Source organism: Somniosus microcephalus, chromosome 7 (genome assembly GCF_052327205.1).
Source record: "Somniosus microcephalus isolate GS21.2 chromosome 7, FLI_Smic_1.0, whole genome shotgun sequence".
NCBI classification, from domain to species: domain Eukaryota; kingdom Metazoa; phylum Chordata; class Chondrichthyes; order Squaliformes; family Somniosidae; genus Somniosus; species Somniosus microcephalus.
The window spans coordinates 148603130-148617774 of record NC_140993.1 but is presented as its reverse complement, the minus strand read 5'-3'; the positions used below and the strand labels follow the sequence as shown (position 1 = coordinate 148617774).

The following is a 14645-nucleotide window of genomic DNA, read 5'->3' as shown; positions in this document are numbered from 1 at the left end:
TACTTCCTTAATAATGGATTTGAGCATTTTGCCAATGACAGATATTAGGCTAATTGGCCTATAGTTTCCTGCTTTCTGTCTCCCTCCTTTTTTGAATAAGGGTGTTACATTTGCGGTTTTCCAATCCACAGGGACTTTTCCAGAGTCAAGGGAATTTTGGAAGATTACAACCAATGCATCCATTATTTCTGTAGCCACTTCTTTTAAGACCTTAGGATGCAGGCCATCAGGTCCAGGGGACTTGTCAGCCTTTAGACCCATAAGTTTGCCTAGCACTTTTTCTTTAGTGATAGTGATTGTTTTAAGTTGCTCCCTCCCTTTTGTCCCTTGATTTTCTACTATTACTGGGATGTTTTTAGTGTCCTCTACTGTGAAGACAGATACAAAAAATGTTCAAAGTCTCTGCCAGTTCCTTGTTTCCCATTATTATTTCCCCAGCCTTGTCCTCTAAGGGACCAATGTTTACTTTAGCTACTCTCTTCCTTTTTATATACTTGTAGAAGCTCTTACTGTCAGTTTACTCTTATAAACTATTTTTTCCCTCTTTATTATTTTTTTAGTCATCCTTTGCTGGTTTCAAAAATTTTCCCAATCTTCTGGTCTACCACGAATCTTTGCAAAATTGTATGCCGTTTCTTTCAATTTGATACCATCCTTTACTTCCTTGGTTAGCCATGGTTGGTTCATCCTTCTCTTCGAGTCATTCTTTCTCACTGAAATATATCTTTGTTGAGAGTCATGAAATATCTCTTTAAATGTCTGCCGTCTTATCGTCTAATCTATTGTCCCAGTCCACTTTAGCCAACTCTCTCCTCATACTTTTGTAATTGCCTTTATTTAAGTTTAATACTCTAGTTTCAGACCCAAGTTTCTCATCTTCAAACTGAATGTGGAATTCTACATGTTATGATCACTCTTCCCTAGCGGATCCTTTACTATGAGATCATTAATTAATCCTGTTTCATTACACATTACCAGATCTAAAATAGCCTGTTCCCTGGTTGGTTCCACAACGTATTTGACATAATAAAACTCACTACGCACTTAGTTTGAGTATAAAGCAAGGCTTTAATCAACTTGTTTCAGAACATGGAGGTCTAGTTGTACTTCACTAGTTCCTGTCTTACAAAATGTCCCTGGGCAAGCTGGGCCCACACCCGAGTATTTATACTCCTTGGACGGTGCCACCAGCTGGCCGTCCAGTGTTATTTCATGAGTAGTTTCTTTATGATGATGGGATTTATAACAGTATTGTTCCAAGAAACTGTCCTGAATACATTCTATGAACTCGTCCTCAAGGCTGCTTTTGCCAATTTGATTTGTCCAATCTATATGAAGATTAAAATCACCCACGATTATTGCAGTACCTTTCTTACAAGTCCCGATTATTTCTTGATTTATAATCTGTCCTATAGTGTAGCTACAGTTAGGGGGCCTATAAATTACTCCCACCAGTGCCTTATTTCCCTTACTATTTCTTACCTCCACCCAAATTGATTCTACACCTGCAACTTCCGAGCCAAGATCATTTCTCACTATTGTACTGATCTCATCCTTTATTAAGAGCTACTCCCCCTCCTTTTCCTTTCTGCCTATCCTTCCGAAATGTCAAATACCCCTGAATATTCAGTTCCCAGCCTTGGTCACATTGCAACCATGTCTCTGTGATGGCTATTAGATCATACCCATTTATTTCTATTTGTGCCATCAATTTATCTATCTTGTTATGAATGCTGCGTGCGTTCAGATAAAGAGCCTTTAATTTTGTCTTTTTATCATTTTTCCCTACTCTGACCTTATTTGCTGGTGCACTCTTATGTTTGTACGCTCTGTCCCTTCCCATCACACTCAATGCCCATATCACTACCTTGCACTATTGCCCTGTCCTTTCTCTTTAACTTTCTAAATTTCCCCTCGCTTGAACCCTCCCCCTCCCCACTATTTAGTTTAAAGCCCCATCCACAGTCCTAGTTATTTGATTCACCAGGACACTGGTCCCAGCATGGTTCAAGTGAAGGCCGTCCCAACGGAACAGCTCCCTCTTTCCCCAGTACTGGTGCCAGTGCCCTATGAGTCAAAACCCATTTCGCCCACACCAATCCTTGAGTCACGCATTCAACTCTCAGATGTTATTGACCCTATGCCAATTTGCTCGTGGCTCAGGTAGTAATCCAGTGATTATTACCTTTGTGGTTCTGCTTTTTAATTTAGACCCTAGCTGCTCATACTCCCTCAGCAGAACCTCTTTCTTAGTCTTACCTATGTCGTTGGTTCCTACGTGGACCATGACAACTGGATCCTTCCCCTCCCACTCCAAGTTCCTCTCCAGCCCCGAGGAGATGTCCTTAACCCTGGCAGGCAACACAGCCTTCGGGATTTATGCTCTTGGCTGCAGAGAATAGTATCTATCCCCCTAACTATACTGTCTCCTACCACTACGACATTCCTTTTTACACCCCCAACTTGAATGGCCCACTGCACCACGGTGCCGTGGTCAGTTTGCTCATACTCCCTGCAATCCTTGCTCTCATCCACACAGGTTGCAAGAACCTTGTAACTGTTGGACAAGTGCAAGGGCTGAGGCTCCTCCAATGCTACCTCCTGGATCCCCATACCTGCCTCACTCACAGTCACACACTCCTGTCCCTGACCACGGGCCAAATCTGAAGTATTTAACCCAAGGGGTGTGTGACTGCCTCCTGGAACAAAGGGGGAAAAATTCAGTTGTTTGCGCCTCCTGTTAGCGCCTTAAGAGGGCGCTAATGAGGCGCAAAGCAACTAGCGCCCGGGCGCGGCAATGTTTGCGCCGCTCGCGAAATTAGCTAGACATTTTGCAGCAGCACTAAACACTACCGCCATGATCTCCTGCGCCAGCAGATTGTGACATCAGTCGAGTGCGCAACGCCCCGTTAGCGCCCTAGGCCGTATATTGAGTGGCGCCCCTTGCCTTACCGCCTGCCGCTAGCAACAACAGGTTGAGGGGAGCGTTATGCTGTCAGAAAGGGACTAGGGAAGCGCTATTTAAAGGCGACCGCTTCCTGCCTTTTTTTGTCGGTGACATTTTTGCACCACTCATTCTGAGAGAGAGAGAGAGAGACTTCTGGAGAGATTCAACGCTGTGTGAAGGAGTTTTGAGTACTGAGCAGCACTTTGCGGGTTTATTTTGATTGGCCCTTGCTTGCTTACCCAGCGCTCTGAGGTAGCGCCTTGCTCCTCAGCCTTTGCGCCTTAAGACAGGTGTGAAGCGCCTGATTTAGCGCTCCAATCACCTCCAGGGGTGATAAAAGCCAAGTTTGTTGTCGGAGGCGATAATTAGCGCTAGGCGCTAAACTTTGCGCACGGCCGATAATGGTGCTCCAAACGGGGCGATACTGAATTTTTCCCCCAAAGTGTCCAGGTAACTTTCTCCCTCCCTGATGTATCACAATGACTGCAACTCGGACTCCATCTCATCGTTCCGGTTCCGCCCAGGTCCGCTGGCTCTGCTCAAGGATAGGGAGGTGGACAGGCTTAGGAGAGTAATTCCAGAGCATGGTGACTGAAGGCACAGAGCATGGCCTAGGTGACTGAAGGCACAGCTGCCAGGGTGAATCCCGGGTATTTTGGGTGGGGTTCATGGGTAAGTCACCAAAGGAAACGTTGAGTTCTTTCCTGGCAGCGTTGTGGTTCAGATGGAACGCCGACACAACTGTCTTCTCTGAATTGGGGCGGAGGTGCCAGGTCCGGAATTAGCATTACAATAGGTCCAGGTCACTTGTTAGTGTCCTACTTACTTCCTCTACTGTTGATGCCTGCATCAGCAGTGCTATGTCATCGTGATATCCTGAAATTCTGGGATTTGGTGCGGGGCATGTCCACCATATAGATGTTGAAAAAGGGCGGTGCGAGCACCGATCTGTGTAGCAGACCGTTGTTGAGCTTCCGTGTTCGGCTGGTCTTGACACCAAGATAGATGCGGAACTTATGGTTGCTCATTAGGGTGTTGATAAACCTGAGAGTTTTGCGGCATTGGATGATTACTGAAAGCTTCCGTAGCAGACCTTCGCACCAGTCAGTGTCGTATACCGACGACAAGTCTATGAAGGCAGCTCCAGTCTTCAGCTGCATCTGGAGCCCTGCCTCAATGTTGGTAGTGAGTGTAAGGACCTGTTTTGGATGAGCTGAGGTTTATGGAGGGTGCAGGATGGGAGGCCGGCCAGAAAAGCATTGGAATAGTTGAACATTGGAAGAAATACCACCCCATTGCTAATGCGTTTGACGCCCCCACGGGATTGCCTCCCCACCCCAGACCCAACCTGCTGGCTGGCTCAGTGTAGAAGCTGGCCAATTATCCACCCTCCTGACCGGCGAGCTGCCACAGGGGTACCCATTTGGTGCCTGCACCTCGCCAATGGTATTTAAATAAGGTCCAAAGCCAGATTTGTCTTGGGCCTCAAATTTGTCTTGGGTGCAAATCAAATTTCTTGACCACTGCATTTTTATTCCGGGGCAACTAAACATCACACAACACTTTGAATGAGAGGGTTGGAAGTATGTGCTACAGGTGCAATCACGGCTAATGACACTTTTGCACAACCACCGTGCCCAAGCAGATAGCCAATGCAATGAGGCACAGAGTGAACCAGGCAGACATTTAGGGTGGCAAAACAATATTTTAGATGCTTTGCCCAGTCACTGGGAGTCTTACAACATTAAATCGGTAAAACAATTAGCAGTTTAATGAGTGTCTTACAGTGTACCCTGGAGAAGATTGACAAAATTATAGCAGCATGCTACACAATATCATCATGAACAGAGACCTCACTATGGACATGATTGGAGTAGCAGCAAGCTGTGGAAGACCATGTGGATAATTTTCCAAGTTTGTGTTATCAGTGGGGAACCTTGCCTGCCAGCAATGAAAGGAGTAAGCTGGATGTTGGGTCAAGAATGAAAATTCTTTGGAAACTTCAGTAATCAAGTCCCTCGTAAGATACACAAGTAACCAGTGCTATACTGATAAACAATAAGTTCAGCAAGAAAGTCAGGGAGCATTTATTCATGTAATGAGTAATGCTTAGAATGGTGTTCTAGGTAAGATAGTGGAATTAAAAATTGGTGTAGTTCAAGAGGCAGTTCGATGCTGTTTGGGGTAGTACCAATAGAACGATGAGCTAGATGTGCCATTTGTTAAAGCAGGACAGCTATGTTGGAGGGGAGCATGAAAACCTACAGGGGGGCTAGCGTTGCCCACTCTGGTTGGATGTATTCCCAGAGGTTTGATCCCATGACGTTCTGACCACGTGACATTTGCTTGTGTGACACCTGATCATGTGACATCTGCAAATGTTATTGCATGTTTTTCTGACTGGAGAGAAGAAAGCAGTGGGGTCCCCAAGGAGTCGGTATTAGGACAATTGCTTTCCTTGTTTTATATATATATAAATAAATGACCTGGACTTGAGTATAGGAAGTACAATTTCAAAGTTTGCAGACGATACAAAACTTAGCAACATAATAAATAGTGAGTATGATAGTAGCAGACTTCAGAAGGACATAGACAAACTGGTGAAATGGGCAGACACAATTAAATGTGGATAAGTGTGAAGTGATGCACTTTGAGAAAAACAACATGGAGAGGCAGTATAATCCAAATGGTACTATTTTGAGGAAGGGATGTGCAACAACAGAGGGAGCTTGGGGTGCATATTCACAAATCTTTGAAGAACATAAGAACATAAGAAATAGGAGCAGGAGTGGCCATTTGCCCTCTCAAGCCTGCTCCGCCATTCAATAAGATTATGGCTGATCTTCTACCTCAACTCCACTTTCCTGCACAATCCCCATATCCCTTGATTCCCTTAATATCCAAAAATCTATCAAGCTCTGTCTTGAATATACTCAACGACTGAGCCTCCACAGCCCTCTGGGGTAGAGAATTCCAAAGATTCACCACCCTCTGAGTGAAGAAATTTCTCCTCATCTCAGTCCTAAATGGCCGACCCCTTATTCTGAGACTGTGACCCCTGGTTCTAGACTCTCCAGCCAGGGGAAACATCCACCCTGCATCCACCCTGTCAAGCCCTGTAAGAATTTTATATGTTTCGAAGAGATCACCTCTCATTTTTCTAAATTCTAGAGAATATAGGCCTAGTCTACTCAATCTCTCCTCATAGGACAATCCCCCCATCCCAGGAATCAGTCTGGTGAACCTTTGTTGCACTCCCTCTATGGTAAGTATATCCTTCCTTAGGTAAGGAGACCAAAACTATACACAATACTCCAGCTGTGGTCTCAACAGGGCCCTATATAATTGCAGTAAGACGTCTTTACTCTTATACTCAAATCCTCTTGTAATAAAGGCCAACATACCATTTGCTTTCCTAATTGCTTGCTGTACCTGCAAGTTAACTTTCAGTGATTTGTGTACAAGGACACCCAGGTCTCTCTGAACACCAACATTTCCCAATCTCTCACCATGTAAAAAATACTCTTGCTTTTATATTTTTCCTAACAAATTGGATAACTTCACATTTCTCCACATTATATTCCATTTGCCATGTTTTTGCCCACTCACTTAGGTTATCTATATCCCCTTGAAGCCTCTTTGCATCCTCCTCACAACTTGCATTCCCACCCAGCTTTGTATCATCAGCAAACTTGGATATATTACAATTGGTCCCCTCATCCAAATCATTGATATAGATTGTGAATAGCTGAGGCCCAAGCACTGATCCTTGCAGTACTGAACTAGTTACAGCCTGCCAACCTGAAAATGACCCATTTATTCCTACTCTCTGTTTTCTGTCCATTAATCAATCCTCAATCCATGCTAGTATATCACCCCCAATCCCATGAGCCCTAATTTTGTTTAATAACCTCTTGTGTGGCACCTTATCGAATGCCTTCTGAAAATCCAAATACACTACATCCACCGGTGGCAGGGCAATTTGAGAAGGGGTTAAGAAAGCATATAGGATACTTAGCTTTGTAAATAGGGGCATTGAATACAAAAACAAGTCATGCTAAACCTTTACAAATCTCTGGTTAGGTGTCAGCTGGAGTATTGTGTACAATTCTGGGCACCACACTTTAGGAAGAATGTCAAGGCCTTAGAGAGGGTCAGAGGATGTTTACTGGGATAATACTGGGGATGACAGGCTTCAGTTATGTGAAGAGATTGTAGAAGCTGGGCTTGTTCTCCTTAGACCAGAGAAGGTTGAGGGGAGACCTAATAGAGGCATGCAAAACTATGAAGGGTTTTGATAGAGCAAGTCAGTTACCAGAGTTTTAAAATAAGTGGCAAAAGAACTAGAAGGAAAATGAGGAGAAATTTCTTCACACTGAGGATTGTTAAGATCTGGAACGCACTATCTGAAAGGCTGGTGGAATCAGATTCCATAGGAGCTTTTAAAGGATAATTGGACATGTACTTGAAGATGACTAATTTGCAGAGTTATGGGGAAAAAGCTGGGGTGTGGGACTAAATTGGACAGCTCTTCTAAAGTGGCATGATGAGGCAAATGGCCTCCTTCTGCACTGTAAGATTCTATGGGCAGGATTATCATTGGGCCGTGGAGGCGGGATTGGAGGCGTGTGGGGGGTTAAAATCCCGAAATCGGGGGTCCCGAACCCCTCCCACACCCAAACCGCCTCCATGCCAGTTTCAAAGGAGGCGGGTACCCGACCCGCACTGGGACCCGCCTCCCCGAGGCGGGAAAGGGATTGGTGCCAATTAACTGCCTGTTAACATGCAGTTTTTAGCCTAATCCCTATTTTGGCCTGCTGAGTTCGCTGGGCGGGCTCAACAAGGTCAATCAAGTCAAAATTGCATGGGTTGGCTAGAACTCGATGGAGGCGGGACTACAACCCCGAAAGCTCTTTGTCGGCCGGCACAGCCAAGATGGGCCGAATTGCCTCCTTCTGTGCTGTAAATTTCTATGATTCTGAGACCGACCTGAACCAAACCAAGGGATCACACATAGGGCAGCAGACAGAGCCCCTGTGTACAGCCCAAGTGTACATAGCACTTCCAATAAATGCAAGCCTTGTATAAATGCCAGTCTTTCTTTTCTTGTGTACATAGCCGCTGTTTACAGCCTGTGTAAACATGGCTGCTAATCCAGTAGCATAAATGTATAGACTGGTAAAACATCTCCCGGAAAATATTTATTTTGGTTTAAAAAGTCCTGTAAAATTGACGCGGTTATTGGCAGAAAATTGCAGCAAAAAACTGAAAATGTAAAAAAAAAATTCTGTCCTTCGAGCCGGAATCGAACCAGCGACCTAAGGATTTCCCGAGCTAATGCCTCTACAGTCCTCCGCTCTACCAGCTGAGCTATCGAAGGCCCTGAGAGGAAATCGGAGCCCCGCTCCACTCGACAACAAGTTACACAGAAGTGGGAAGCTGAGTCAGAAACTCCCGGCACAGGCGGGCTTTGTGCAGGATCATGGAGCGTGGCGCCGGCACCGAGACCGTGAGCAGCCGGGCCGAGCCCAATCAAATACAGGCTATTACTCCCTAATCAGTCCTTTGCCACTCCAGCACAGGCTGTTACTCTGAGATCATCCAAGCAAACACAGGCTGTTGCTGCAGCATCAATCTGCACCCACTGATACTCCGGGATCAGCCTACATCCATTCCTACACAAACTGATACTCCGAGAGTACCCCGCACGCAAAAGCTGTTACTCCGGGAACGGCCTGCACCTACTGAAGGGCAGGTTGTTACTCCGAACTCATCAGCCTCCAGCTGCATGTCGGAATCCAGGAGCTGCCCTATCCCGGAATCAAACTCTATTTTCCACCGCGAACACTCGTCCATAAACTTCATTCTGCTGGGGGTGCAGCTTCTGCCTTCATTTTCGAGAAGGCGGTGAAAGGGCGACAAGTGACGTAGAACCAGCTGCGGGCAACGGCTGTTGGTGAACGCTGGCTGTAAATGATTCCGCAATTTAACAGCTGGTCAGTAAATGAAGGCAAAGTTTGTATCGATGTTACCACTACTATTAGTGAGAGGTAAAGTGTTATTTTGTGGGGTCAGTGGCGCAATGGATAACGCGTCTGACTACGGATCAAAAGATTGCAGGTTCGACTCCTACCTGACTCGTACTGCATTTTATTTTAATAATTTTCTGCAGTAAATCGCACTCACGTAGATACATATTTTTGTTCTGATGTTCCTTGGAGTTTAAATATCAATGTTGAATTATTTCTGCACTGCACGGAAAACCACTGTCTATTTTTGGGGCAATATGATTGTTAACTATAAAATCTTTAAACAATACACATTATATAAACAACAACAAAAGCTTACATTTATAAAGCGCCTTTAATGTAGTAAAACGTTTCAAGGTGCTTATTAACTGACAGAAAGCACAGGGACACACATTTTAAAAGGCAGCAATCACTAGGATTTACTTGTGTAGTGTATGTGCCTTTAAGAGCCCCATGTGTACTGTAATGCCGGTAATGGCCACTCGGGCTATATAAGCCTGTATATTGTGTTGTATCAGTTAGTTCCCCTCCAGACTTTGTTTAGTAAACACCTATGAAACCAACTCCTGTCTTCAGTGTCTCTATCAACACACAGACACAACAGTGGCGACGAATTGGAAACGGACTTACCTGCAATTCGGCAGCACCTCAAGGACATCGATTCCTCTGGCGTCCAAAGTTGAAGAAAAATCAAGAAAAAGAAAAAGCTGTGGCTTCACCAGCTAGCCAAGCTGGTGGCAGGTACTGCAATAATCCTTCCTGGGCGTCGGGCTGGGGCTCCAGCAGCTGGCTCTACAGCTGGGCCAAGCAGCGAAAGCGGAGGCAAGCAGTAACAGACGGGGAGGGAGCAATCGGGAGACGGCCGGCGCTGCAAGCAGGTCGGCGTTCAGACATAGAGAGAGAGTCCGGCGGGAACGAGTCTCCAACTGTAAATAAATAAATAAAAAGAACGGAAACCGCGGGAAACAGCGTTGTCATCGGCAGCAGCGGCGGGGAAGCGCGGGAAGCGCCATATCTTTTCTGCAGAAAAGAAAGAAAAGCGCGGGAAGCGCCATTTTATTTCTAGGATGCCTAAGTCTGGCAATATTGATGCTTTTGATAACGAGATAGAGGATTGGACCACATATGTGGAAAGAGTGGAGGTATATTGCACCGCAAATGGAATAGAAGATGAAAAAAAAGCTTCAGTACTTCGAAATCTAATGGGCACAAAGGCATACGGGCTGTTACGAAATTTAATCACTCCAGCCAAACCAAAGGACAAGAATTTTAAAGAAATTGTTGATACCCTACAGGAGCACTTAAACCCAACACCGCTGCTGATAGCGGAATGATTCAAATTCTTCAAGAGAAATCAACACAAGAATGAAAGTAACGCTGATTACCTCACCGAATTAAGAAAGCTATCAAAACACTGCCAATTCGGGGCAGGACTAGCACATAATTTAAGGATAAGGGCTAAACCATTTAGGACAGAGATGAGGGGGAATTTCTTCACTCAGAGAGTGGTGAACCTGTGGAACTCATTGCCACAGAGGGCAGTGTACGCCAGCTCATTAAATATATTTAAGAGGGAATTAGATATATTTCTACGGGCAAAAGGGGTTAAGGGTTACGGAGAGAAGGCGGGGACGGGATACTGAATTAAAGGATCAGCCATGATCTCATCGAATGGCGGAGCAGGCACGAAGGGCCGAATGGCCTACTCCTGCTCCTATCTTCTATGTATCTATGTATTATCTTCGAGACAAATTCGTCTGCGGTCTCTTAAGTGAAGGAACACAGAAAAGGCTGCTTTCTGAAAAAGATTTAACACTGGACAAGGCTTTCAGTATGGCTGTATCATACAAAGCAGCCGCAAGAGGAGCTGCAGAGATACAACAAAAGACACAGGACTTCGGCACCCATGAAATGACACAGGGTTTCGAGAGATGTTATCGCTGCGGCAGATCCACCCATGACCAGAGGGACTGCTGGTTCAAGGACAAAGCATGCAGGCAATGCGGAAAGATTGGACACATTGCACGGGTATGCCGATCTGGACAAAAAAAATCCACAGACAGGAAAAAAAAAATCAATAAAGAAAAGTACAGAAAGGTACAAATGATGATGGACAGTAGCTCCGAAGACCAGAAGAGCAATAGCGACTCCGAAAACAAGAGACTAAGCTGTCTCAAATTACATAATGTAATTGCCAAAGATGATTACCAGACCATTTGGGTTACCCTCACGATAGCAGGGTCCCCAGTTAAAATGGAGCTAGATACAGGATCAGCTCTGACCATCATAAATTGACGGGATTACGAGCGGCTATTTCCGCATATACCTTTAAAAGACACATCCATTATCTTGAAAACATATACGGGGCAGAAAGTATACCCCAAAGGAAAAATAAGGGTGCCTGTTGTATACAACGGCAAGGAAATACAAAAGTTGTATTTATACATTCTACAAGATGGTGGTCCACCGCTGTTGGGACGTGAATGGATCAGGAAAATACGTTTAGACTGGCACTCCATTCAGGCACTGACGGTGACCAGTAAGAAAAAAAACGATGATGACGTCATACCTGAACGATTAAAAGACATCTTGGCCAACGCCAAAGAAGTGTTTCAAGAGAAACTAGGAACCTTGAAAGGCATCACCGCCTCAATAAAAGTGGAAGATGCAGCAATTCCCAAGTTTTTTAAGGCAAGACCGGTGCCATACGCAATTCGTCCAGCAGTCGAGGCAGAGCTGGAGAATTTGGAAAAGGCAGGCATATTATCCAAAATAGATTGGAGCGAGTGGGCAACACCCATCGTTCCAGTCATGAAGAAAGCATTGAATAATGATAAATCTGAAGAACAGAGAAAAATTTGCATCTGTGGAGACTTCAAGGTGACTGTAAACCCGGTCCTTCACACTGTACAGTATCCTCTTCCGAGGATATAAGATATTTTCGCCTCACTATCCGGAGGGAAACGTTTCACCAAAATTGACTTGGCACAGGCGTATCTACAGATGGAGGTTGAAGAGGCCTCTAAAAAATATCTCATGATAAATACACACAAAGGTCTGCACCAGTACAATCGACTGGTTTTCGGAGTAGCATCCGCTCCAGCTATCTGGCAAAGAGCTATGGAGCATGTCCTCCAAGGGATTCCGGGGACTCAATGCTACCTAGACGACATCCTTGTAACAGGAGAAAACGACAACGAGCACCTTGCCAATTTGGAGCAGGTGCTCACTAGGCTGAGAGAACGGGGCCTATGAGCAAATCGCCCCAAGTGCAAATTTTTCCAAAATCAAATATATTGTGGCCACATAATTAATAAGGAAGGGTTGCATAAGTCACCTGAAAAAATTGAAGCGGTCATAAAAGCCCCAGCACCTGAAAATGTTTCACAATTAAGGTCGTTCCTGGGATTAATAAATTACTATCATAAATTTTTACCGAACTTATCAACTCTTCTACACCCTCTTAATGAACTGCTACAAACAGGAGTAATTTGGAAATGGAGCGAAGACTGTAAACGTGCCTTTCATAAATGCAAAGACTTAATCACGTCCAAAGAAGTTTTGGCTCATTACAACCCATCACTGCCAATCAGACTGGCGTGCGATGCATCCCCTTACGGCGTAGGAGCAGTATTATCGCATAAATTCTCTGATGGCTCGGAACAGCCGATAGCTTTTGCGTCATGCTCATTGAACTCAGCTGAGCGTAACTATGCCCAAATCGACAGGGAAGCACTCAGCCTGGTATGGGGAGTGAAGAAATTCAACCATTACCTACACGGACAAAAATTTACCTTGTTGACTGACCATCAACCCCTCATCTCCATATTCAACCCTAAAAAGGGTGTTCCCATTATGACAGCGCAAAGGCTACAGAGGTGGTCCCTTTTTCTAGGGGCACACCAATACAACATAGAATACAAAGGATCAAAACAGCATGGGAATGCTGACGGGTTATCGCGCCTACCGTTGCCAACGGTAGAAGAAGCACCTACCGTAGACCCAGTGGAGATTTTCCACTCTACCATAGTCGAATGTCTACCAGTAACAAATTCTGCCATTGAAAGGGAAACTAGAAATGACCCGACTCTCTCACGAGTCTACGATTTAACAGTGAAGGGATGGCCAGCACGTGGCGAACCACTGTGTAAGATTCGCAATTTTCAGCAAAAATCACGCAAGAAAACTGGATAAAATAAGACTGTTTATTGACCAAAGTAAGCTTGCACAGAAAAACCTTTGATAAAAAGGGCATACAAAATGGCCGCCAGGCCCCGTGATCAGTTTATGAACCATTTTATTTCTGTTACTGCAAGCCAGACAGGCTTGTGGATTGAAGACAGTGAGCCCACGAAAGCCAGTATCTGGGAACCGAAACTCAGAGCAACAGCATACATATTCAATGGATTATAAGTACAGGATGGGGCCCATCAAGATATGGGCGGACAATGTAAAAACACTTATACCCATTTATCGTACAAAGGAAAAACCGTTTAGCAGCCATCAAGGAAAATGTCCGGACCGATCAATATGCGAACCGAGCCGCGGTGACAATGCAAAGGACATTAACAGACATTATCGGCCAGGAAGGCCAGTTTAAGTTATCACCGGCTCCGTTACAAGACAAAGCGCCCCTGCAGAGATTTCTGCCTGCCAAAATAAATACAAAGACAGGACTATGATTTGGCGGGAGATAAGACTGTCCCAAAAGAGTATAACTATGGATTGAAAGTCCATCTAAGTTACTTCTTCTTCACTGCCACGGCTTCCTGTTGGGCGACTTCAGGCTTCCATTTCTTCAAGAACTCTCTTCTACGAGGAACGAACGAAGGGCGGACGGTGCCCGGATCGGCGCCTCTTCCACTTCGGCAGATCGATGAAAACGTTTTCGTCTTTTTAAAGACGGACGGTTTCGGAAAAAGGACAACGTGGTCGGTGTTCAGCCAAACAAGGCTCGGCCACGACGAGAAGACAACAAGGGTGGCCTGGGTACTGGGGTCGGGAGATCATCGACGACCCAGGCCGATGGAGAAGAAACCCTCTGGAGGACTGGCGATCTAGGCCACAAGATTCTCCCATGTGCATAGCCTGCATCTGGGTCTGCTCCATGAACCCAAATCGACTTAGTGGATCTCAACCTTAACGAGCGCTCATCGAGGCTGTGTCTACCCCACCGCTTCGAGAGAGAGAGAATATCGACTGCGCCAGAAGTTTCCAAATCCACGTGACGACGGAAAGCGGTGCCAAAAAGGCTGCGAACCCCCTTTCTCGCGATTTCGAGAGTGGTGAGCATGATCCCAGGTTCCCCAGGTCGAAACTTAGTTTAGGTATAGGGGAGGGAGTTAAGGGAAATCCTAATGTGTTTCCCCTTTTACGATGTGCCGTGTGTTCCCCATTTCCATAGAGTCAAGTTCATAAATTTGTGCATGATTGTAGTTACTTTAATCTGTGCCTATGACATGTATTTTGTAATGCTTCAAACTGTTTAAAAATAAAAGCATCCATTTCGTGCTATTCAGCCTGGTCTATTGAGTTCTTTTCTCTGCACTACTGTTCTCTGCATCTAAGTCCAAGGTCTAGAACCGTAGGGGGAGTGGGTCGAACCACTCAAGGGTAATTCTTGCACGAAGCCTGGCAGGAGGCCAGAACGGGCAAGAGAGCAAGGAAAA

At 45.3% G+C, this 14645-nt stretch overlaps 1 non-coding gene across 1 annotated transcript; it reads right to left on the bottom strand.

Annotated features, from left to right (window-relative positions):
* Positions 1-8237: 8237 nt before the first annotated feature.
* On the bottom strand, positions 8238-8327 carry trnay-gua (transfer RNA tyrosine (anticodon GUA)). Its single transcript is given in 2 exon segments — positions 8238-8273; positions 8291-8327. It is a non-coding gene; the product is annotated as a tRNA-Tyr (tRNA).
* Positions 8328-14645: the final 6318 nt, after the last annotated feature.